Source organism: Corvus kubaryi, unplaced genomic scaffold, assembly GCF_017639235.1.
Source record: "Corvus kubaryi isolate FWS band 111438036 unplaced genomic scaffold, C.kubaryi_AGA036_p1.0 split3-73, whole genome shotgun sequence".
NCBI classification, from domain to species: Eukaryota; Metazoa; Chordata; class Aves; order Passeriformes; family Corvidae; genus Corvus; species Corvus kubaryi.
Window position 1 is genome coordinate 21,089,351 of NW_024582091.1, and position 26,959 is coordinate 21,116,309.

The window sequence follows — 26,959 nt, forward strand, 5'->3', positions numbered from 1 at the left end:
TTATTTTAAAAAATGTGTTATTTGCTAATTCAATTTCGTAGTTCCTAGTTCCAAAAAGAATCAATGAATAAGTACTCAGCAAATTTTTGATATTATAAACACTGAATAAACATTCATTAGCCATTTTCTTTGCTGCCTTTCTACCTTTCTACACTGTATAGTGTCTTTTATACCTATATTTATATCTCTATAATCTATTTCTAGATCTATATCTGTATTTATATCTATCCCTTTGTCCAGTCCAAAAGGTTTATCTGGCTTTCCCTTGTCTCCTGTCTTGGAATTGGGACAAAGTTATTGAACGCTGGCATTCTCATATTACCCCTAGAGCCGTTCTTTTTCTAACCCCTTGTTTAAAATCATCACGGAGGTAAGATGGCTGCACCATCATGAAAAAAAATAAACATGCAGTAAGCTCAGTAGAATGCTTGGTTTGCACAATGATGCAATTTAAATTATTTGACATTTTAAGACAGTGAAACATGCACATGAAATTCCTAGCCTCTCTTTACAAATATTTCATTCTATTTAATTTTATTTTTTGGTTTAAAAAAAAAAAAAGATCCAAGGGAGGCATGTTCCATTGGAATTACAGCAAAATATGTGGGGTTTTTTCGGCATATTTTAGGAATTTTCGAGTTGCATGTTAAAGCACAATTGTGCATCAGCAGAATTAACGCTGGAAATGTTACAGGTCTTTGTGACAGCCACTATGTTATCATGTCATGATAAAAATAAGTTGGAAAGATGGGTTTGGTAATTGGTCACAAGGACCAACATCCAAAGATAAAAAGGTCTCTTTATGTACAGGGTACATTGCCCCAAGCTGGTATTACTGTGTAAATTTTTCAGATTTAAATTCTTGCGTTGACAGGTTTTTCTGAAGAACTGCATTTTTGATGCTAAGTGCTACAGAAGCTCCTGTAGAAGGCAGCTAAGGAAAGATAGGGGCAGGCATGATAGAGAAAACTGAGGACAGCAAAGCCTAATGGAGCACAAAATGAATTTTGTCTGCCAGGGGCAGCATTTGTTGACAAGGAAAATTTGCAAGTATTTTGAGGCTACAGAATTTGGGACCTTTAGGGCTCTGTCTTATTATCAATCTGGTTGCTTAGTCCAATTACACAAAACATTTCAGCTAACTAATTAATGCCAAATGACAATAGAAATGAAGACAAAGGGCAGAAAATTAATGAAGAAAAATAAAAATGAACCTGGTTGGAACAGCCATATTTTCAAGCACACTCACATATGAGGACTTAAAAAATTTCTGGTAACTGTAGATGTTTCCATCTTTTTTATGCTCTTCTTTCAGACCTGACTGAATAGGCACTCAGTCTGTGTGCAAGAACCTTTCCTTCTTCAGCTGCTGGGAAAGAAGTAAAGACAAAAATGTTATACTAAGGGCATTTAAAAAACTACTAATTAAAGTTTAGAAACTCTCAGGCTATAATGGACATTCAAAATAACTGAATAGCTAGTAGCCTGATAGGATTTAGAAAAAAAAATGAAAGAAGGATGAAGCACTAATTAGTGCTGGGAAGAGAGGTGTAACAAGATATACAAGGGGGAAGGACTGAAGAGAGGATAGAAGAAGGAGAGACAGAAACTGAGTTAAGACAGATTTACAGTATAGAGACTAAAGGGACAAACAGATTTGGAATCTGGTAGCAAAAAAAAAGGGGAGAAAAAAAGAAGGAAAGGATACTGAAGAGTAGCAAAGAACAGCAAAAAGGGTAAACCAAGAATGAATAAGACATATTTATTCTAGTTTTCTCTGAAAGCAGTGCATTTCCATGCAGAAGTGTTACTATCATAAAATCAAGACCATAGTGGTTTTGCACAGCCAAACTAATATACATCAGCATTCCTTTTCTTCTGGTTGCAGATATAACGAGCCTCTTATTGACTTGGTGTTTTACTTTGGAGGGAAATTTGGACCTCAGAGCACCAGTTCAATCAGCTCCTGCATTTTATTTGAAAGTCATTTTAGAAGCTACCTCGTTTGCCCTGGTGATGTCATGCAGCAAATTATTTCCTCAGGAACTAAGTTGAAGTGTGGACTGACAGTCAGTTTTGGGTATCTGGATTTGTAATTGCTTTAACATGATTTTAATGTATGCAGGTCAGAAAGACTTAAAGAAAATATTTTCGAACAGTACTAATGTCAAATGGCTTTCCTCCTTTCCTAAAGTTTAAAGAAAACACTCTTAATATTGATTTTGCCTTGCATGAAAGTTGTCTAAATCAGTAAAATCCATTCAGACACTATAAGCAAGCATATCTTTGTTACAGTAACGTGGCATTGTCTGGCTGTAGATACAGAAATGCTGCTAGCAAGGATTTTCTTGCTATTTTCTAAGCCCGTGAGAGACTTTTCTCTCTCACAGAAGAAGTAGCAGAGCTATGTAAACAACCAAACACCTGCAGCCTTGAAAAGTCTTGTTTATAGTACAGTAGAAAAATATTTTGACAATGGATGTTTTAGGATTTTAGCCAATCACCCCAAGGGGTGACTGATCCTTTGTCCTATTAGACTATGAAGAAAAAAGTCTATAAAAGAGTTTGTAAAATAATTAAATAAATCAATCTTGCTGCAATTCCTGCCTGGTGGATCTTCTCTCATCCTCCCTACGGCTGTGGGACACGGTAATATACCCTAGTGCATTTTTTTAAATACCTGGCATCATTATGAACGATTTATGGCTAGCTGAGTGTCTTACGATGCATTTATCATAATAGCATATTTGAGTTTCTTTTGAATATAACAGTATGTATCAGAATCCTGACTACAAGGAAAATCAGAAATTTCCTGTTAGATACACACACACACACACACACACACACACACACACATATATTTCAGCTAGCCTCTCATCTTTAATTCGATTTCACAGCTTTGATTGAGATAATCAGAAAAGAATCAATAAGAGAAAATGGTAGATCTTTCACAATAGCAAAGAAGTTTTATAACCAGACTTGGTCTTGCCATTCATTTAGGGATGTAAAAGAAGGAAAGGGCAGAGTTTATAGTGTAAAGCAGAGTTAACAGAATGTTAGCTCTCCTCATTGATGAAACCAGAAAACAGGATCTTCCCAATGTTATTTTTTTGCACATGGAATAAAAAGAGGGCTTTGTAGAAGAATGAATGAATCAGGGAAGAGTCTATTTTTCAGTGAACAATCCACTGGCTGTGTGAGCAGACCTCATGCAAAACCTCACCAGTCCTGCTCCCACCTCTCACTAGTCCCCTTTGGCTGTACTTGAAAGGCACTTTTGTCATCAACGACCCAACTCCTAATCTGGAGCACCCTTCATAAAGGAGTGATGGATGTATTGGATGAAAGAATCTTACCTACTCCAAGCTGCTTAGAAAAAATTCCCTCGCAAAGGTCATGGAAGGTCTCTGTCTCATTCTCAGTTTTTTTTCTAGACAAGATGGTAAACTGGACCCTAAGTTGAATTTGTAGAACTGATGTTTGCTAGTGCCATGTGTCAGGGCACTGATGGGCAGAGAAGAGCCCTGGGGAGCTGGAGGCTGGCACTGCTGAGGTATTGCTGCGGCTGCTGCAAGACATTTGGTCCGATAATTCATGTGTGAAACACGCCTTCCACCTCGGTAATAAGATCAGAAACTTAATTAAAAGTCTGGAACTTCTTATTATAATTTCATAGGTTAAGTCTTATACTTTTATAGGAAGATATCAATTTTACATGTGGTGTGAAAAAGCAGGGCTTGGGAATTTCAGGGCATGAAAAGCAGCTTGCTGTTCCAGATGGTTTATAAAGTCTGACAACACAGTTTCACCCTGTAGTGCAGTTTTTGGAAACTGTCCCCAGCTTACCAGCTGTACAAGAATGCAGTGACAGAAGGGAATACTTGACATATTTATAAGCAAAATTTAAAATATTTCTTATCCTTAGGGGAACAGATAAGCCTCTCTAGCCTAATATGACGCTATTAAACACCAGAAGAAAAAAGATGGAAGATAGATTTTTCAGTTTATTCACGCTTTATATATCCGACCATGTGCTTGTTTCATTTGCTACTCAGTCCCCGTCATTGCTAATTAGGCGTCTGGCTGCCGGAAACCCTCCTGCTTTCTGCCCCGTCTCTCAAGGGCAGAAGCAGGCACTGGGGCTGGGGCTGTAAGGCGCAATGCCTTGGTCTGACTGACCACCGGGTGTCACTGTTTGACAGAAATAAACTTAGGCTCAAAACCTCCGGGCGCCTTCTCGGCTCGTATGCTGGAAGATGCAGGTTTCATTTTAAAATTCTCCATCTGGCCTCTCAGTAGATGGAGTTTTAAAGGATATGTTGGAGTGGGATGCTTTTGTTTTAAATGGACTTAAATGCTTTCATTTTTAATATAAATACCAAAGGCAGTTGGAAAATGAGAAAAATAATGTAACTTCTCAGCATTTGAGGCATGCTGTGCTGCTAAAATTCTTCATTTACATTTATTTACTGGCATCATAATCCAAGCTGCAGATAAAAATAGTGCTGAATTAATATAGAAAACCTTTTCCTCCAGATTTTCCACCTAAAATATTAGATTTCTAGTGTTTCTCAGGCCAACACTAAGCCTAGTGATGCTTGTAGCTAGATGTAAGAGAAAATGTCCGATGTAAAATTGGCCAAAAGTGTAAAAAAGCTCTTCAAGAGAAAAATTCTTTCAAAAAGCTGAAGGGCACCTGCTTATCTAAAAGAGAAAATACTTTGTTACTCTTAAGAGAGGGAATACACAGGTACAACTTCAGAGTCTCTTGCCCAGATGATGAAAGGAAAGTAAAAAAAAAGTATTTTCTCTCTTAACAGATAATGTAACTGAATGCCATGCCCTTAGAGTGAACAGTTGAGAAGTACAACCAATTAATTAAAAATAGGGGTAGTAACCTAGAAGAAGAGGATAAATTAATACCAGGAAAATGGGAAAATGAAGACAGTACCTCAATGAAATGTACATTCTGAGTGGAGTAAAATCATTGAGTGTGGTAGAGATCAAAGGATTTATTGCCTCCTGTCTAATAGCAATGGAAGGATTTATTGCCCCCCAAACCTGCGACTTCCAGAAGAATGTACTTACCCCAGTGTCTGCTAAATGTGGATAAATTCCTTCCCTCACAAGCCTTCTAAAATGTGGAAAGATTTACTTCCTTCTGAACAGTCTGCCTCAAATAAGCAGCTACAAATTATGCCACAGATGGTGCATTTTCCTTCCCTTTAAGGAGAAAATTTCACGGAGGAGACCTAAAAGCAAGTAAACATTTTTTATGGGTTTAAAAAAAGAAATACAACTTAGAAAATAACATCAATTATTATGTATCTACAAAGGCTGGTTAGAAAGACTTTTGAGGTAAGGTACTACTCAAAAACAACACAACATAATATGACAATTCAAGGGCAAGATCATCAAGTATATGACTCTTTCCATCTACAATGAATCTGATAATATTCTAAAATAGTTGTGTAATGTATCCATGATGATCTAAGGGTATAACCAAATTAAGGTTTGCAGGGACTTAATGCTTTGTCTACTTGCACTGCTGGGAAACCAGTCAAGACTTCAGACACCCATGATCTGCTTCAGAACAAAAAGAAATGGCAACCATCAAGCCACAATTTTGTAGCTTCTGTTTCAAATTCAGAAAAAGGTTTGGGTGCCCAAAAGTAAGTCTGCATTTTTCCAGCTACATCATCGGGCCAATAAAAGATATTTACTCTGCCCATAAATCTTTCCTTGCTATCATTAAAATGTTAGAATATGTTTAAAGCTTTCAGATGTTACTGGTTGTCATATAATAAAGAAGTTGATTATACATAAAACACTACTTATGTGGAATAGCAGTCAGGTTGAAAGAATCAGTAACTTCAGAGACTATGAGGATAAATGAGAACTTGATCAAAAAATGGAAGCCGAAATTGACCATTCATCCAACTAAGCAATTTTGTCTGCTGTTGGGTTTTCCAAATCAATTTCCAGCTACCAAGAGTTATTAAAGGCCAGAAAGGTGGAAGTGCACAGGAGAAACACTTGATCAGGATTTTATTCTTTTAAAAACTCAAATTGTACAGGAATCCTGCAGTTGTGGTGATATGCACTGTGAAGTGCTAGGATAGACATCTAATAGAACAGCACCAGGATGCCTGGGCTGTCTGACTCCCACATGACTCAGACTTGAGCCTGGTACACCTAAATGGAAGCCCTGAAGTTGTACCTACCTAGTTCCTCCTCTGGGAGTTGTAACAAAAATAGCTTGTACCAAAATGTTAAATTTTCACTGGGCAGGTGAGAAACCAAGAAAAATCAATTGTTTGAATATCATGAGCAGGGACTGCTTGCAGGCAGTAAAATGTTTCAGTGAAGACAGGAAAGGACCGAGCATGTTTGAACCTCAGTGTAAACCAAGGGAAAGTGCTGACACAGCTGAGGAGCTGAAGATGGCAACAGAGGACAACTGTGTAATTGGGCTTTCCATGTCTCAGATGAGTATTCCTGAGGTGGCTGTCATTTCTTTCTATGCCTACTTCTTTCTCATTTAGGAAGGTGTTGTGGCTTGAGAATGGTGCTTCCCAATTCATGGCCCCCACTGAAACTCTCCAAACCACACGCTGCTCTCTTGCTCCTCCTGCCTTCCTCTCCCCCTCCCCTGCAGCGGGATGGAAAGCAGAATTGGAGACAAATAAGGCACCGATCGTGAGTTGAGATAAGAACAGTTTACTGGAAACAGCAATGAGATAAGAAAAGGAATAGTAACAGCAACAATACTGATGATAGAGTGCACAAGGAAAGGAACATTATTATTCACTGTGCAAACCCCTGGTAATAGGCAATACCCCACCTCTCCCTCTGCCATGCTACACCCACCCCTCTGGCTTGGAACCGGGGCCGTGCTACCCTGACTGGAAGGATCCCCTTTTTGGAAAAACTCCCTGCCCCTGTCCCTGGCAATGACATGATTCCTCGGATAAAGGGAGATTATGATCTATGGACTACTGTGCGTACCAGCATATGACAGCAGCAAAGATGTCAAAGCTGTCAAAGTATGAAAAATGCTGTGGAATGGTTAGTAGAGTCAATGGGGACTAGAAGAGACAAACAGGTCTCTTCTGCCATGGAGTTTTGAAATGGAAATATGTTTCCTCAGAAAAGTATTTCTGATATCACTTACTAGAAAGTGTCCTGGGGCCTAGATCTTCTTGTCTTTTCCTTCTCACTTGTGCTTTTGTGGGGCCTGACTTTCCTGTGAAAAGCACTGATAGCATGAAGCCTTTAAAAAATTATGCAATAAGGGCAGGGGCAAAGATGTTGTAATTTGCAAGTAAGCCTAGGCACACCAAAGAGCTCCATGGGGCTAATCTATCCTGCTAGCCTTGTAGTCACAGCTCAAGAACTCTGAACTAGTACCTGAACTAGTTTGTGAAGAGATAGCACAGACATGACAGAGCTACCTGGCAGTGTAAACATACCCCTGGAGCAATGGGAGGATGCTGTCCTATTCCACTGCTCTCACTGGTAGGGGCATCTATTATCTGAAGAAAAACGAATAGGCAAATTCCTGCCCCCTTTTCATTTGCTGCCAGTCTGAGCTCATACTCCTTATTCTGCACAGGTATTGTGGTAAGCAGCTGAAGAGCAGGGCTTGGGCAGATGTTGGTTCTCAGCCCTTCTCCACATCATGCTGTGTTTGCCTTGACACTTCATTATGGGTCTCCGCAGATGAATAGGAGAGAAGTGACACTGTGCTGAAGAGGCACTTAGAAAAGCAAAAGCTAATATTTGCTGGCTGACTTGCTTGTTTATACTTGGAGCAGGAGTGGTGACACCTGAAATCCTATTGTTGTCTAGGGAGCAGTCAATCAAACTTCTGGACCCTCCACTCTGGTGTGTGGTGGATTGGCCCTGCATGGCAGCCAAACTCCCACACAGCGTCTCACACCCTGCCTTTCCCCAGGGGGGTCAGACATAGGGGATAGGAAGAAGGAGACTGAGAAAGCTCATGGGCTTTTTGGATCACTTGTAGCACAAATACTCAGGAAGAACTCATGTTGAGGTGAGAGGAATCATAAGAAAGCTGGACAGCAGTGTACTTGCCCAGCTATACAGAGGCAAAACAATGGCCTCATTCCCACATTCCACATGGACCACAGCTCCCAAGTTTGTTTCAGTATGATCACAGCCAATGGGGACAGCACAATGGGTGGCTTTGGCCTGTGGTCTGTTAGACAATAATGTCACAACCATCCCTGTTTGGCTTTAATTCTCTCCTTTGATCTAATGACAACCTTGGTTATTAATTTTCCACAAGGACAGCCCTCCTGAAATCCATTAGATACTCAGTAGTGATGAACCACCTCCATTTCATACAGCTTCCCTGTCCCTCCTGCAACTCCTCATCTGAAGCAGACCTCAGCTGCAGCTCCTGGAAGTGGAGCTCTTCCTGACGTGCCGGCCTTGGTGGGCCACCATTCTCAACAGTCTGGGCAGATTGATATAAACATGCCCTGGTGTAGGGCTGGGAAAGGCACAGGGGTGTTCAGAGGGGAGGTGGGACCTTTCAGTGTTGAAATGCAAGTCTTTCTCCAGAACCTTGCACCCGAATTGCCACCTTTTGTTGCACTGAGCATACAGCTTGATAAAAGCAAGCCTTGATTTCAAAATATAAATAAGAATCAGATTTGAGAAAATAATGTGTCAAAACAAACACTTGGGGTTGTCTTCAAGCTGCTATGCAATATTAAAATTGAGGAGAAATTGCGTTTTGGAAAACTACATTACACGGGTTTATTTACTATCTGTACATATCCCTGCTATTGTGTGGCTATGCTTATGTTTATATATATATACTCAGACACATAGACATTTCCAATCAGAGCAAGGCAGAAACTGAATTTCAATACAGACTATTTTTCAACTCAGTAAGCAATACTGATTTTTTAAACTAATTTTTGAGTGATAGAATATTTTTAAAAATATATTTCTCTCAGCCTGTGTGAGCACGCTAGAATATTTTGATGACAACTGTAGTCCAAATGGCAAGGTCCTGTTACAAGGAATTCATAACAGATGTAGTCCTTAGGCCAAATTGTGACCAAAAGAAGACTGAAAATAAAATTTTAAGAAACAGCTGATACATTTTGATTTATGAAATGCAAACTGGGCACGATCAGTAGGTTCTGATATTTACAAACATATATTTACTTGCTAGTAGCACTGTGGGGCAATGCCAGAGTCATTGGTGAAAACTTTCAGCTCCAATCCCCCTCCCCTCTGGCAGCTGTTGAACATCATTTCTCAATCAGGTCCACTTCTCCAGCATGTCAGTGAGCTTCAAAACTTTTCTCCAGATGGCTATTGAAGCTGGGAGAAATGACTGCAAGCTGCATATTAAATATCTAAGTTCCTCGCACAAAACTTGAGCCTGCAAATTCATGCAACCTTGTTTTTCCTGGGAGGCATCAGTGGGTGGATGCAGCTGAGGCAGGGAGAAGGCAGGATGAAGTGTGTAGGAACAGGGCAGTGACAGCAATGGCATATCAAACCCATGAAATTGAAAGGATTATCATTGATTTCTGTGGGATGTGTAGCAGGCTCAATGCCTTATGTTACTTCAGATAGGGGCTGGCCTTCAAGGCTGTGCAGAGCCTCTTGCCTCAAGAGCATCCCTTGGGACCCTCTGCTCCGTGGCACAAATGGTCATGCAATGCTGTCTCTGCCCAGAGTACCCCTGTTTTCTGGGAATATTGCCAACTTTTCAGATGCCTGTAGCAAAGATTGTGTATCTTTTCTGTTCCTGTCACGGCACTTTTGTGAGGAAGGAAGACACAAAGAGCACATTTTGTATTTTCTCGGGAGTATTGATAGCTATTGGATTTGTACTGCTGTGAGGTCCTGGTTCCTGGAGATATTACGTAAGCAGGGAGCAGCTTTTTATCACTATCAGCAAACCCCATATTTTCCTGAACTCATTGTGTAGGATCTCATCTCAAGATAAGATTCTTACTAGCTGGTCAACTAAATTTCTCCCCAATAACTGTTAAATACTGTTGATCTTTTTTATCTGCAGATCATTATATGAATTTAGGCACTTGAATAGCACATGGATCTCTAAATGTGGAAACATAACCTTAGGTGTTTTAACCTTAAATTGAATTAGGGTCACTGTTCTTCAGAAGCTTTCTTCTGACAGTTAAGCAGTTTTTTCATATCATACTTGTACTCTCTCTACATTTCACCCCTTCCAAAGTAGACAAATAGCACCAACAATACAAACTTCCATCGAGTTGTGTGCTGTCTCAGTTACAGTATACACATTCCCAGTCACTCTGATTATGCAAGACTTCTGAATTTCTTCAGCATAAAGTGAATCAATATTAAAAATGCAGTTTGTCAGATGTGTGGTGGAACACCTTCCCTCCAGTGTGGATCCATGGCTTTCAGTGTCCAGACTTCCCTCTCTCTGAAGCATGTGGCGTTGTGTGAGCCTTAGCCAGCTGAAAATTTTATCTGAAGCTTAAAGATCCAGAAAGGACTGAAATCTCTACTGTAAAGTGAAGGATACAGCTGTACCACCATCTTACAAGGTGAGAATGAGTTCCATTCATGCATTATGTGGTGGTTTGACTTTAATAGTGCTATGATCAAACCCAATTAACTTCAGGCAATGCAGTGTGGGGATTGTGGGTCTAGATTTTTGCCCCAGGCTCTCCCTAGGGATGCTTACTGGATATGACAAAATTCTACTGAAACAGAGAAAAGATGTTCGAATCTGAAAGAAAGCTTGCATATCCAAGCACTTCTTTGCCTTATTTTGTTCCACACCCCTGCCCCTCCTTCCCCCCAGCTGAATTAGTGGACAATTATTTTTCCTACAAATCTTTGTTTCATGAAAAATTTATGTCTTCATAACAATCAGCTCACAACTGTTCTCCCTGCAAGACAGGCATAACAGTATACAGTATACAGACACTTTGGTGCCTGATGGCTTGCATTTTATTTATTTAATTCCTCTTAATTACCACTATCTTATTTGTAGTGTTTGTTTTTTAAAAAATATTTTCCTCCAAGTAGGAATTTGATTCAAGCCAAAAATTTATGGGGAGACAAGAAGAATGCCTGCTGGGTCATGCTAACTTAGGAGAAGTACCTTCAAGAAAACCATGTAGTTTATAAAAATATGAGATTAATAACACCTGTGGTCTGAGATCTAGACTTCAATTCTTGCTCTCTAAATAATTTAGGAGTTCAAAAAACAGCAAACTCATCATGTCTGGTAGTCCTGAGCTGTTACAGATTTACTGAGTAGATCACAGTGATCCAGGAGTTTTTTAGTCAAATTATTAAAATCTGTGTTTCTGGGCTAAGATGTAGCCCTTGTTTCCTTCAGGTTTGAACTACTGCTTTCCAAGAAAAGCTCTGAGTAATTTCCAACAAGTTGTTTCACTGTGACATCACACTATATTGTGATATCTACTGGGTCTTATTTAGCCCCAGAACAATTTATTTGCCAGTATCAAGAATCAATAGAGCCATTTTGATCTTGCTACCGAATCAAAAAGGACGTATCACTTTTAGAATGGACAAATAATGTACAAATATTTCCTGTGTTGCTAAGCATTTCTGAAATTCCCACCCTTTTCTGAAGCCTAACTAGGAAGACAGACCAGCTGGCTACCCACACGAACTCTCTGGTGGTGATGAAGAAGCCTGCTGGTTATCCTGCTAAACCATTTGGAAGTGACAGCTTGCAGGCTCTTGGGATGTACAGATGTACAAGAGAGGAGTTCAAGCCTGTTGGAAGCTGGTAACGTCTGGATGAGGGGGAGAAGGGATGAAGTGCAATCTGTGGTGTGGGAGAAGAGTGAGAGTCCTAGATTTCCAGCCAGGCCATTCTGTATTTCCTTCTCCCGATATCTGATTTACTGTGTATCAAACTTGAGTAGAACACTTGATACCACGGACACCTAAGGGGTCTCTAAGGGGAGTACCCATCATTGCTCTTTGCAACCATGTTCCTTGTCAAAGACACGTCCAAAACTTGGCTAGCTCCTCTATCCTCAGCCCTCAGATTGCATTGTTTATGTTACACAGGTAGCCTTGAACCTCTCATGTCAATACTGTGACAGCCCAGCAAGAACCCTTGGGGCACTAGGTCAGTTCTACTTAATCCACTTTTTTCAAGTCACTGGAGAGCTGTACCAAACTCTGACTTGTAAGCAGGCCTTCTTTCTTGGATATTATCTGACATCCAGTGCATTTCTGATCCCTCTAAGTTCCCAAAAGACAGATGACTTATTAGAGATTTTTTTTGTGTGGAAAGGAAAATCAAAGGGAAAACAAAAAACCCAAAGGGAAATCCCAGAACCGTGGAATCCTGGAATGGCTTGAGTTAGAAGGGACCTTAAAGTTCATCTACTCCAACCATTCCTCCCTGTTACAACCCCGTGCCCCTCACCCTACTTCGACCCCCTGCCCTTTCCCCCCACCCATCGAGGACAAGGATGCCACCCCCACTAGACTGAGTTACGCACAGTTCCATCCAACCTGTCCTTGAACATTTCCAAGGATGGGGCATCCACAGCCTCTTTGGGCAACTTATTCCAGTTCCAGCTTCACCACCCTCTGAGTAAATAATTTCTTGCTAACATCTAATCTAAGTCTCTCCCTCTTTAGTTTAAAACTAGGCAAGAAACGTAGGCATAACCACAGCAAGGACCTTCCAAACATAAACTCTATTTTATCTAGGCTCATGAAAAAAATACAGTTATTTTCAAAGACACAATTCTTTCTCATAAGCGAGAAAAGTGAGCTTTCAGGAGTGTCAACTACTTGCTCAGCACGTTTTAGGAACCACCTAGTATTTAACAAAAAACCCCCTTAGAAATCTGGAATAACCAGCTGGTGTTTGCCTGTTCTAGCCTTATTAAGTAGGTCATATTTCCCAAGCCTCAATATGACCACAAAACACAAAATGCATCTTTTATTTCCAGGATGAAATACTGTCATTTTAACAGTTTTAACTTCAATGGAAGCAACAATTTGCTTAAGTGTTTGGTACTGCAGTTATATATTTATTTGGAAGGATAGTAGTTTGGGGTTTCTTCAAATGGGAAAAACAGTTTCTACTGCAAAGATGAAAGCATCTCTTTCTATCTAGACCAAATTAGTGTGTTTGCATGTTTACCAAGGCTAGCCCAAAGGGGAATATATAGCAGAACCTGCTGTGACAAAGGAAGTTTTAGTTCAGAAATTGCTAATGTAGAAAAGATTCTCAGGATAAACCAAGACAAGTAATTTACCTTGAAATATATGTTAGATCTAAATGAAAATAGCTATAAAAGTAAATAAATAAAGAAATTTTGGGGATACAGCCTCCTGATTTTCTGTGGCGCTCAAGTACTAATTGAAGGTTGGGTTGTTGCACACCTAGTGTACTGGATGATGCAATGGAATCTAGTGGGAAAATAATTAAGCACATTCAAATCACAGCACATTGACATCATGTTTCAATTGTTAATGCTCAAATATCTCTGTCACACAGGTAGGTGATGCTCTCAAGTGTCTGTTTGCTAACTGCAAAGCATTGTAGGAACTGCCTACACAAGACAAGTAACCTATCATCTGTGCCTCCTTTTTTTGTTGTTGTTTTTGTTTTGTTTTGGTTTTTGGTTTTTGTTTTGGCTGAACACCAGGTGACTCTGAGCTCTCACAGGTTTTGTGCTTGCAAATGCAGCTAATAAAGAGTGCTGGAGCCCTGAGTGGCATGTGGACACATGTCCCAAAGTGCCTGCCTTGCCTACCTGGGCACACAGCAGATGGAGCACTTCACTCACATAACACATGCCAATGGGCCAGTATGAATGCTGGGTCACAGGCTAACATTGATGATGTAATTTATACTCAGTGCTAGACTTTTGGTGCAGTAAGACTCCTGATGGGCTTTGTTTTCATTTTTGTCACTGGACGCTGTATGCTCACAGTCTAATTGGAAGATACTATTTTAATAATGTTGGCAAGACCAAATGTGCTTGTAAAAGCTTGTGGTGCTTTTGCACTTTACAGCAATATATTACTGTAATTCGTTCAAGGAACAGTCTAAATCTGTTCATTTTCTGCCTAAAAGAATGAAATGTTGAACACAGAGCTTTAAAAGTCTGCAAATTTTGTGGACCTAAACCATAACCCAGTCTTTGGAAGTGGATCTCTTGTCAGTGTTCCAGAGCTGCTAAGACATTTTGCTGGTGAGTCATAGTTAGTGCTGTTAGAAATATTGCAGGCTTTAAAAATGGAAATTTAGAGGCCTGTTATACAGCTTTCTAAGAAAGAAAAAACCCCATATGCCACTAGTTATTATATTGCTAGACAAATTAATGCAAACTAGAAAAAAGAAAAAAGGAGCATGAAAGATTGAATATGACACTGATAAAATCTGAAATAAAAACATACAAGAAAAAATGAGTCAGCAAAACCATAAGAGAAACATTCATACTAATTTAGTGAAGGGAAAGAACAAAATTCAAAGTGACAGGACTGTGATTCCAAAATGCCTTTCCTCTCACATCTTTCAGCCTGTCTTGTGGCCCACTGCTGTGAGTCACACTTGCTGCCTTCTTGCAATTCTCTGAAGTGCTATCAGCTATGATTACTGCATGCAGTCAAGTATTCTCTAATCTTGAGCCTTGTCCTATTAACATTCACTGGTATATGAGACATGAAACTTGCTGAGCTGTTCTCCTGGATTTAGGCACGTAAATTCAACCTATTCCCCCAAAAAAGCAGTTCAAATCCTGTGCCCTATTTCTTGAAGTGAGAATTTGGTCAACCAGAATCCAAAAATGAGGAAATGAAAAAAAAATGCCCATAGCCTTTTCAGCTGCTGATTATCCTTAGAGCACTGAAACACTCAAATCCTTCACTTTGTTGCTGAAATTGCAGTTGCACCTCTGTTTGCCCCAGTCCAAATATCCCAGTGACTTGTTCAAATCCATGGCTAATCATAATTCAGAAATTATTAATCAAGTTATGAATTAAATCCAGACTCCCCTTCACTTTGATCCTCTGTTGGTCTTGTTTGCAGAACAAACTGCACACTTGCCAGCCACTAGGACAAGATGCCCCTGCACAGTGTGATTGCAGCCCATTTCTTCTAAAAAGCATTTGGAAAAAGAAATAGTGCCTCATATTCATACAGGAGCCAGACCACTCTGGACCCATGAATCATGATTTTTTTTGTGTAGTGACACTGCTTCAATAAGGATGGAGAACCTTCAATGCAAAGAGCACAGCCTGGCTGTTAGGGCACCGTCTTAGCAGATGTCTTCTGTCTCCACAGGTTATAGGAAGAATTGATTTCAGGTCTAGGTTCCTTGACAAGTGTTTGAGTTCCAGACTGGGAAACTGAAACAATTGTGGAAAAACTTTTAGAATGGAGAAGTACTGCTGATCCTTCCTTTACCTTTCATACCCGTGATGGCTGTAAAAGGCATCTCTAGCAAAGCTGATATACTTAGACCATAAATGTTGGTTCACCCAGAAACTGAAGGGAAAAGAGGTGAAATAATAGCAATCAGCCAACCAACCTATATGTGCATCCAAACCAGCCTGCTGTTTTTACTTAATAGTGTTTAAATATCCCACGTGAAACCCAAAATAAAATGGGACAGACATAGAAATGGGAACATCCAAAATACCTATCTCGTTCTGACTGAGACTTGTCTTGTTTAAGTTGCAAATTCAGGCCCTTCATAAAGCATCACAAGGCTGACCACTGTCAGGTCTGCTTTTAACAATGGAATTTGCAGAAAAAGGTTCTGCAGGTGTGTTGAAAATGGTATGTTTGCAAGCTCTTGTGTCAGAAGTAAATAAGTCTATTGAGAGTCATTGTGAGAGCTCTTAAAATGTTTTGCTGAGGAGAAATTAGAACACAAAACAATTCCCTTTCAAGAGGGTGGATCTTAGATGAGGAAAGGATTATGTGTTTGGTACAAATGTAACACTCCAGGAAGGCATGAACTTCCCCACCCCTAAGTGAAGTGTAGGATGTCTAAAAAGCTCTGAGAAGATTCAGATTTACATAGTCCCTCCCATTCACAGTTCATTTAACTGATTAATGTTTGCATAGGAAAATTTGCAGATTGATACCACTGAAAACTTTGAACCACGTGAAATGGGAAACATTTGTAGAAAGCAACAAACTTACTGCATTGTCTTGTAGCTCCTGTAGGAAAGAGGACACCTATGACAATAATACTGTTAATAAAATGAGTTGGACAGAAATTTGAGTATAAATCCACATACCACAACCAGAAGTAGGGGAAATCAAAAGAAGACATTGTAATTTAGTAGGTTTGTTATGCACAAAATTGTTAAGAATTCAACAGGCAATAAAAATGGTTGTTTTGATTCAGATGAGGACTCACATAATCCAGTGCTCTTCCACTGATTAACAGAGGTGGTTAAAGACATATTGTAAAAATAGAACAACTATACAAATTTTTTTCACAGCATACAGTTATGGCTTTGACTACAGGAATCAGGATTTCAGAAAAAAAAAAAAAACAAAACCAAAATACCTACCAATGGCTTATAGGACCAAAAAGAAGGAAGAGAAGAATCTGAAGGATGAAAAAAACCCCTAAAATAATAAAGGGAATTATAGGGAATGGTAAGACTCAAAGGGCAGAAGTGGCAATTGTCATTCTTTTTTAGAGAGAAGAGTTTAATAAACTCATAAAAAAGAAGATGATAAAGATCTTTCTAGCACTGTCCTCCTTAAGAACTCTCAAGAACATCATAGTAAAGTTGATGACTGAACAATCTACCAAGAGAAGCAATGTGGAGACCTTAGAATTATAGGGTTACTTAGGTTGGAAAAGACATCTAAGATCATCAATGTTCATAAGTTCAATGTTACCTTGCAATGCCAAGTCCACCACTAAAAGTGTCCATTTCTAAATGTTCAAATAATTTTTTTTGTGTACATGTAATTTTTGGGCTCATACTTTTGAGCAGAACGCTCTGTTGTTTTCCTTCCAGTATTTATTAGAATAAGCACAGTCTGATATCCCTGGTATTAGAATAAGCACAGTCTGGTATAATGACTGTCATTTCCAGCTGCTCTGTCCCAAAGCCATTGCTTCCTGGAAGTAGATATTGCACTTTATCACACAGTATTTAGATCCTTATCTTTCTGTGTCCTGGGTTGCAGTGTATTCTATTACCATCCTCATGAGCTGTTGAAACCAGGTGGGGCAATGTTTCCTTGCCTCCTCCCCCCAGACTATCTTTCTGTTAATTGCCCATCATTATCCTGCCGCCTGACTCAGAGATAACTCCCTCCGGACTATCTTCTGTTAATGAGCCTAATCAACACTTGGCCTCATGACTCATTACCCCATTGTGAGATGCTCTATCCAGAGTGAGGAACCAAGCAGCCCATCGTGGATATAATCTGAGACTCTGAACACCAGAGACAACCCTTTCCACTGGATTTCCAGAGGACAGGAGCTACACAGTGACCACTGGACCTGAGGAAGAGCAGACCCTTTTTCTACAGGATCACCGCTTCAGGAGGACTGCAGCCACCATTCTACCAGACTGCTACCACCACCCTGACTAACAGGGTGCCAGGTTGTATCCTGACTCTGTCAGTTTAACCCAGTGCTATCTGCCTTTACTTTTTTTTTTTTCCCCCTCCTTTTATTTCCCTATTTAATTTTTATTCTGACTTGGTGTCTCCTACTAGTTTGTTTTCAAACTAGTACATTCTGCCAAGCTGAGATGTTCCCACTGTGTTGAAGTAGGGAACAGGAAGTGTGTAAAGGCTTTTGGTGATCCAGTCAAAAGGTTGGCAATAGTAGCAGAAATAAGTTACTGCCATGATAAGCCATCCATAGGCAACTTTCCTGGCAGATAGTTCTGGGGGTGTGCTAAACAGTTTACAGAGTCTGGCTGTAACACAGAGGATGCTGGTGATGAGCATGCCCTGCTAGCCAGAGGTCTCTAAGTTGGTTACCAGCAAGGTACTGAGCATTGAGATTGCATTAAAAAAAAAGGGTTTTCTAATGGGAGCTTTTTACAGAGGGTTTCAGGGAGTATTGTGTGTCAAAATATGACTGCAATGACTGTGCCTCCAGCCACGGTGAACTCATAACAAAATTCCATCAGATATTTGTAACACTTCAAGGGATATTTTCCCCTGAACTCACCTGACACATCGATCTATTAAATGACATATAAGTAAAAAATGGGTCGTACTCTTATAGTTAGCTGATATCATGTATCTAAAACCTATAAAAAATCAGCTTACAAATAATACAGGAGTTTGAAAAACTCATATCTGTAAAAGAAAAGTATATCTGAGGTAATGTGCAATCCATATGCATGTCAAATCAGTAAGATATTTGAGCCTCTGTGAATGTAAACACATATGCCATTCCTTTTCCTCTTGACCCTGGGACCCTGTACTGAAGAGGGAAGTAGTCTCTAGTTGAGCATGTTGGGTAAAGAAACCTGAACGTCCAGGTTCATTTCAGATGACAATGCCTCAGAAATGCATAGAGAGAAAGTCCCTTGGTTTGGAGACATTGTGTTAGAAGGAGGAGGACAGTGGTTTTTTGTTTGAATATAGTGATGTGGTGAGAGGTCTCTCTTGCCTTCAGCTTTTCCAGGCTGATTTTCTATTGTCACATCACGTATGTGAATTTTGTGGACTGTCCCATGTTATTTATGTTTGGTTTCAGAAACCATGGCAAAAAAGAGGAGTTCCCCAAAATAAAGATGATCGCATCTTCCCATCCCTACCAACGTAACTCTAAGGAAAGAGGGTTTTGGTATGTTTAAGAGTAGAAATTACAATGTCATAAATCTGCCCTGCTCTTTACTGACTGTACCAAGCTGCTTGTTCTTGGCCACTTTAAGCAATAACTAAAGGCTGCCTACAAAAAACAGACCACATGAAGACTATAAGCACACTTTATTCAGCCAGAAAAATTCACTTCTTGGATATAATTTTGGGGACTTGGTAACAAGTTAGGTTGTTTGTTCCTGTAGTGTCACTTACTCAATTATATTTAGCTTCCTTGCTACCCATTATACCTCTCCCACCATATTACTGATGTACATATGTAGAAGACATTTTACAAAGGCAGAGTACATTTTCAAGCACCAGATTGACCATATGCACACAGACTGCCTGTGATGCACAAGCATTAATACTGCTTTTCTGTGAGAGTATAATTAATCCATTATGAGCGGGAAATGCAACATGTGCTGTATATGTACAGAATTGTTGTGTCATACTTCTGCACTGATCTATTGTTTTTGGAAACCACTGGGTCCACTGAGCAGTCATAATGCATTTTTTCCTCAGAATGCATAATAAATATGGTAGCCCCAGGAAAATGTGGCCCTACCACTAACAATCTCCTTTCTGAAAGACAGTCACTGTTTGAGGTATATTTTTTGTTCTCAAAACCTGTAAGGAAACAATTTTCATAATGGCACCAACAGCCTGCATCTTGCCAGCTGACTGGTCAGTTCTATGCAATTGTTAGAGACAGAAACACACAGTTCACCAGGTAGGTCTTGCCAGAGAACAAGAGCAAACATCTCTATTTTCGGTCTTGGACTTTAGTTCTGTTGTGGGACCATGGACTTAGGATAGACACTCTATATAGCTCTGTAAATCTCCAGTCCTTCATATGGTAGTTCTGACATCACTGGAAGCCATCCCTTCTCCTCAAGATGGTATGGTTACATCATTCTGCAGAAGGCCTCCTAGAGCCTCCAAAAATCTTGTGTACCCACAAGAGTAGGGAAGCATTTGATGTCTGCCACATGTCCTTGGTGTCCCTGTTGAGTGTTCTCAGTAACATTTGTAAGACATTTAGATCACTTTCTGACCAAGCCACTGCATGTGTTTGACTTGCATAAGGGGACAAGAAAAGGAGAGGGGAGAAAGAAAACCTGTGTGCAGTATAGAATATTAATTTAGGATGAGTTGCCACATAGCACACTGCAGCAGAAGTCCTCTGATGCAAGATATTCAGACAATATATTCTCTGCATAGGTTAGAAAGGTTGAGCAGTTCACTACAAATCTTTGCATCTCATAGCAATACCAACAAAGCCAGTGTTTGACATATTTTGGCAAATTACCACTGACAGAGGATGCTGGTTTACTTGGTGAATTACATGTCTGAAAGTTTGAACAGCTCATGTGGACAGAGAGAATCAGTCAATCCAAGCTGTGGGTTTCTATTCCATGGCATCTGGCTAAATTTTTATAGTTTGCGATATAAAAGAATTTAAACTAGAGCACCCAATTGCTAGTTCTGGACTTGAATTTAGCTGTATGCCAATAACCTGTGGGAATGGCCTGAAGCTGTGTCAGGGGAGGTTTAGGTTGAATATTAAAAGAAGGTTCTTCACCCAGAGGTTTGGGGACTGGAACAGGCTCCCCAGGGAAGTGGTAACAGCACCAAGCCTGGCAGAGTCCAAGAAGCATCTGGACGATGCTCTCGGGCACATGGTGTGATTCTTGGGGATGGTGCTGTGCAGGGCCAGGAATTGGACTGGATGATCCTTGTGGGTCCCTTCCAACTCAGCATATTCTGTGATTGTGTAAATTGATGTACATAAAGCACAATCCTGAGGGATTTCTCTGGTGGCTATGTATTTGGACTTTTTCTCTAGTTGAGCATTGGCCTCATTGCTGGTAGGATCAGCTAAGGAATTGCTCTGGGACAAATGATAAAATTACTGTGAGCACCTGAGCAATAAGAGAAGTCGGACAAAAATTGTTGAATATTTTAAACTTTTCAATAGACTTCAATTTAGCTTTTCTCTGTTGTCGTCTAGTCTCTTCTTTCACAGCAAAACCACACAATTTCTTTTCTTCTATGACAAACATTTTAAACCCCCTGAAGTTCTCAGCAACACAGAGATTAACTTGACTCCTGGATTCAGTTTTATCTAGGAACTACAATATTTTGGTCTCACATGCTGTGCAATCTTTTCTCCATTCCTGGAAGAATCCACTGCATAAAGATTCAACACAATATCTTTTTCTTACAAAATAATAAGTACATGTCCTTTGTAATGGCAGAGCATATATGCATGACTACCAGTCCAATGGTAGTTACGATTGTTTTGATTCCCCATGTAGCTGCCTGCAGAAGAAAATAGATATCTTCACTGCTGTTCACATAATGATAAAATGATTATATGAAGCTGTGGTCAAGATGATTCCCATGGAGCTGCTGGGCAAAATTGCCACCTTCAGCTGAACTCTAACACCTCTGCATGGACATCTGCTTGTAAAACTGCCTCTGATTTATTTGGTTTGTCATTTCAGGCAGTAAACTCCAGAAGTTCAGAATTTGCTTCAAAAGAGGATCAGTATTTTAGGCAGTGGAGAGAGATGCACAACAGAACGGGTTAAGCTTTCCAGTCACCCCTCACTTAGAATTGCATGGAAGACAAAAATAATTTGTTCCCTTCCACAGTGTCTGAATTTTACAGAAGTTTCAGATACTTCCTTTGTGCAATTAGGCTTTAAATGGTGATAATTTAGTTAAAATGAAAAATTTATGTTGAAGCATAGTAACCTGTCTTTCACGGAGTAAGACATTTGGTAAGGTTTCAGCAATCAACAGCCACATGATGAGACTGAGACTCTTCTTAAACAATAGAGTTAAGGGCATAGTGAGAGTGGTCTAGCCGAAATTAGTGGAATTAATTGTGTTTTTTAAGTGAAGAACTGGTGAGGAGTCTGACAGACAGCTTGTTAAAATTCAGGGAAAGCATTTAATTTGTCTTTGAGTAAGTCTGTAAATGCTTTGCTAAACAGGAGGACTCAGTACCTTAAACCTGGTTCACAACTCAGGAATAACTACTTGCTACTATTAAATTCTTATCTTTCATAAAGCTCCATCATTCATAACACATTGGGAGAGCATTATTGACATTCCATAGCAATTTTTGCTGCATCTTGTTCATGCTATGCAAAATGTTCAGCTAACTTCGGGTTTTCATGTCGCATCTGCAGTCCAACTCACTTTATTGAGAAGCAAGCCTTGCCAAAAGCTTGTCTGTACATGAAAAATTGCTTCCATAAAGTCTGAAATAATTACCAGCTGTGTCTTCTGAAATTCATACTGGCATCATTATTGAAGGTGGACTTTGGATTTTTGTGCCTAGAGGGGTTTTTTTTACTAAACTTATCTATTTTTCCAAGTCTTTAAAACTTTTGCAAGTCATTGGATTCTGTGAATATGATGAAAATCAAATGGCCTTTTTGAATTGAATTTAATTTATTTGAGTTTCCTGATCAAAAACTACTGGTCTGGATACATACTTGTGGCATACAAATTAGTTTACACTTTTCATATCCTCAAGTTACAGAACACAGTAGGGAACATTCTCTGATTTTCAACAGAAAACTTCTAATATAACATTTTTATTTTTGCATAGGTATTTAAAGCTATGCAGATTGTCTGTGACACAAAGCAACTAGCTTGCCTCATTTATGCATCTCAATGTGCATTCGATGTTAATACATACAATTTTTGTAAACCATACTAGATTACGAGGTAATCTTAAATGAATTGGACAAAAATTTCTCAGCCATTCATGTTACAGTAGATCCTTGCAGTGTTTGAATCATCAGGTACTCCCTTCCCGGATAACAAGCACTTCCAGTCTTTTAAGAGCACATTTGCTCTGAGTCATTGCACAGTGATTTATAGCCTTAAATACATACATACATATGTATATATATATAGATATATTTATTTATTTTTAAAACCTCCCCCAGATAATAAGAAGAAAAGAAATGTGGAAGTAATCAAGAGCTTTAAGTTAGGAAATATGGAAAATTGATAAGGGAAGCCATAGAGCTCAGGTTGGCAGGGTTTCCAGGAGTGAGAGGCTGGGGATGAGAGTTGAAAGGCTCATAAAAGTTGGAACAATGTGAAGCAGTTTATTAGATAAGGGACATTGACTACAGGAAGAAAAAGCACTCTGCTGCTGATACCACTTAAGAGCAGAGGTTTCACTTGCTGCAGATTCATCCTTAATTTTTTAGAAAACAGAAGGCTGTCTAGATTTACCATTGTCATTACAATACAGTTTCTCATATTTGATACAAATTTTAAGCATAAGTCGTTAATTTGATCTAGCCCTCTGTCCATTGCTCCATAGGGGAGTCACGGGACTCTGACACAACTCAGATGTGCAGGTATGAAAGGCAGCATTGATCCAAAAGTTTTATACAGGCTTGAAAGATGTTCCCAGGGGAACAGATAATATTTGAGAGCATACTACATGAAGAAAACATCTCGTGTCAAAAAGCTTAAACTATTAATTCTGGGAAGTGTAATTTTATGCCTTCCATGAATTTACAGGCACAATAATAGATGGATCAAAATCATTGTAATGTAATAAAAATGACAAGTATAGTAAAAGAGACTCATAGGTAACTCATCGTTTTAAGGGGATGACACAAATTACATTGAATTTACTTTACTCATCTTCAGATATTTTTGTAGAGACAATAGGAAAGGAACTGCATGTATTGGCCTCCAATTTTTTTTGGAGCCAAGCAATTATGAGTAAAGAGCATGTCAGCTACTAACAGTAACAGTTTAAAAACCAGAGAGATTATCTTACCTCATAACTAACTTTGGAGAATTGTAAGACAAGAGTATTTTCATTTTTGCATCCTTTCACTTATGCCATACTCCTTTACCTTATTTATCTTAACATCTGCCTTTTTCTTCAAAATCTTGACTAGAAACCAGTTGCTGAATGACATGGGCAAATTTTCCTACCCCAAAGCATCATTGTAACTGTAGGTACATTAAAAGTGGGGAAGACATTGAAGTGTGCTTGAAGTATGAATATGAGCAAAGATCTAAGATGAAAAGTTTTTAGCATGGATCTGAATGTCTGAGATAAGTTTGTCTAGTTAAAAATAACTAAAGACATAATTAAAGAGGGATGTTTTGCAACAGATGTTTGCATTTTGAATACCATTGGGGATGATAAGAAAATAGATGGTCCAAACTTTTTTTGGTTTCAAGTGAAACACTTCTACCTTTTCAGTCAACCTTTTCCATTTTTCCCCTGGCCCTTTTTTTGGTGTTTTTCTGTATATGAAATCAGCAGAATATTTCCCCTATTCTTTTGAAAATTCTTCATCCGAAAGTGATAGTAATAGAGGTTTGCTTTGCCTAAAAATTTACAAAGATCTCCCACAGACATTTAGAATAAAATAATTTTACAATGGAAGCTGCCATAACAGAAATGTTTCAACCACTTCTGTGTTATAAGAATAAAAATAGAAATAATTTTCAGGTATAAGACTAAACCAAGGCAAAACCTAAAAGCATAGGTGTGTAGGGGACACAGATGGCTCTAAAATCTTATACTTGTTTCCTGCTGGAAGAGAAATTCCTTACGTCTTTGATTTTAGTCAGCAGCAGAACTGTAGGAAGGAACCACTACCATAAAATTGGCAAGCTTTTTCTCAGCTGTATAACAAAGAGTACAAGGGATGTTCCACACCTGTAATTTTCAGTCATAGAGATTTTACTCATATAGTATTTAATTGTTTTGTCTTCCAGAAAAAAAGAGTTTTCAAATGTACTTAGTTAAGGCTGCTATCCAGGCTTGTATAATAAATCCTTCAAATTTTCTGTACTGACCCAGGTCAGTGGTTTGCTCTTTGAAGCTGAAGTTGTCTTCAGTGCAAGCGTTCAAAAGAATTGTTCATATAGAAATGTCTGTTTTAGAGAAGGCAGGATGCACTGTTACTAGATTTATGCTTTATTGCAATACAGATCTATCCAAAGGTATGCCACTAATTTTTAAGCACAATGGAGGAGAAGGTCTAGCAGATCCTGGAATTTCGTCAAGGGAACTTTTTTCCCTTAACACTAACTTCGATTTGGCATTGATTTAATCTAGACCACAGTTTAAATGCATTTGAATAATAAAAGAATGCTGCTGTATCTCTGTATGATGCACTTTTTTAACTGGGTGAATAAGAAACCATTCAGAAAAAAAGTCACAATTTGTGGCAGGATACTTTAAGGAATTATGATCCTCAGTTTACCTCCCTTTTCTCTGGCAAGTAGAAGCAGGCATGTGCACGTCTGATGCTCCATGGGTCTCAGCCTGACAATGAGGTGAAGTTAATGAACACTGGGAAGTATGGCAACAGACAAGTGAACACAGGTCAGTTTTTGCTGATTCTGAGGGGGCTGAGTGAAAAAAGCCTCTGGCAGAGGAGTAGTAGATACCACCCTGGAGTATCTTATTTAATTACCCTGTCTCATCACGTGGCACTTGACAGGTTTGAGCAACTTTAACTGCAAAAGAAAATATCTAAAAATCACAATAAATAAACTGTCAGTTATGAGGAGCAGCTGAGGTCACTTGGTCTGTTCAGCTGAAAGAAGAGGAGACTGATGGGAGACATCACAGCAGCCTCAGCTTGCTCAGGAGGGGAAGCGGAGGGGCAGGCTCTCATCTCTCCTCAGATGACAGTGATAGAACCTGTGGGAATGGTCTGAAGCTGTGTCAGGGGAGGTTTAGGTTGGACGTTAGGAAAAGGCTCTCCATCCAGAGGGTGGTCGAGCACTGGAACAGGCTCCCCAGCGCAGTGATCACAGCACCAAGCCTGGCAGAGTTCAAGAAGCATTTGGACAATGCTCTCAGGCGCATGCTGTGACCCTTGGGGATGGTTCTCTGCAGGGTCAGGAACTGAGTCTGTTGGCCCTGGGGGCAGGACTCAGGCTCTGAAAATACTCCTCTGTAACTTTGCAAATATGAGCTGGAAGAAAACAATTTAAACATATGCCACATCATAAGTAAAGATTTGCTTCCTTTTTTAAAAATTTTTTTTGTTTGTTTTTTATTAAAGTTACAATTACAAGGATTTGAAAAAAAATTGGCAGATGCTATTCAGTCAGGTCCTCAGTGCAAAACTCAACACTAGTTGAGGTCTTGACATCAAACCTCTTCCTTTTAATATATTTACAATACTTCAAACTTTATTTTCTTTCATTTTTCCTTTAGAAATGCTGGTGTGTTCTGCAGAATAATTTTTCAAAAAATTAGTTATTCCAGGAGAACTGATCATGATTAAGTAGTGTTGAGATCTGCCACTTGTCACTAATTACTTGCAGCGCTACTTCGTTGAAGCTAAGGGGCATTATGAATGTCATAAAACTGAGCCAGGCAACACAGTGTCAAGATTTCTGCATCTTAATTAAAATTTATTTGATCACCATGGAAACTCCCCATCACACAGCAATACCAGACAAGGTGAGATTTCATTATGAGCATTCTTAAAAAAAGTGAAAGTGCCAACTAATGCCATTTCTACTCTAGAAGACATTCTTAGAGAAACTATTTCTTTGCCAAAAATATTTACTCCTGTGCCTCCCTACTCACACTGAACAGGGAAGACAGGAATTGGAATTTATTTATTTGAGATTAATCAAAACTCCCTCAAAGGGAATGTTCTATCATCAAGTTACAGACTTTGGGTGCGACTGGGCGTGAGGAGCTAAAATGAAGCTTCAGAAATATGTAAAGTCAAAGGCAAAGAGAAAAAGACCACAAACACCAAATCTGATGGATTCAGAACAGCTTAGGCCTGATGTATTTCTGAATCCGTTTAATACAAAATACACCAACAGTCCCAGAAACAGATGCTAGGATCTAAAGATAAAGACCAATTGCCAAAATCTGGAATCGGATACATCCAAATGATTGACTTGGTATACATTTTTTGTACTGAAGGTGACTATTGATTGGATAGTCTAGAGAGGCAGTATATTTTCTGTCTCTTGATATCTGCATATTAATGCCTTTTACCTTTCGGAAAAATGCTTTAGCTGAGTATAGCTTACATTTTGTCAAGCAGAAGCTACAGGTGTAAAGAGAAG

At 39.3% G+C, this 26,959-nt stretch overlaps 1 long non-coding RNA gene across 3 annotated transcripts in view; it reads right to left on the reverse strand.

The window, feature by feature from the left end:
• Nucleotides 1-26,959, reverse strand: part of LOC121659152 — a 103,120-nt gene that overhangs the window by 41,782 nt on the left and 34,379 nt on the right. For 2 of the 3 annotated variants that reach the window (XR_006014182.1, XR_006014181.1), the window contains exon 2: nt 5,089-5,252. The exons of the other annotated variant lie outside the window; for it this stretch is intronic. This is a non-coding gene — a long non-coding RNA (uncharacterized LOC121659152). The remainder of the gene's footprint in view (nt 1-5,088; nt 5,253-26,959) is intronic. 3 annotated transcript variants of the gene reach the window in all.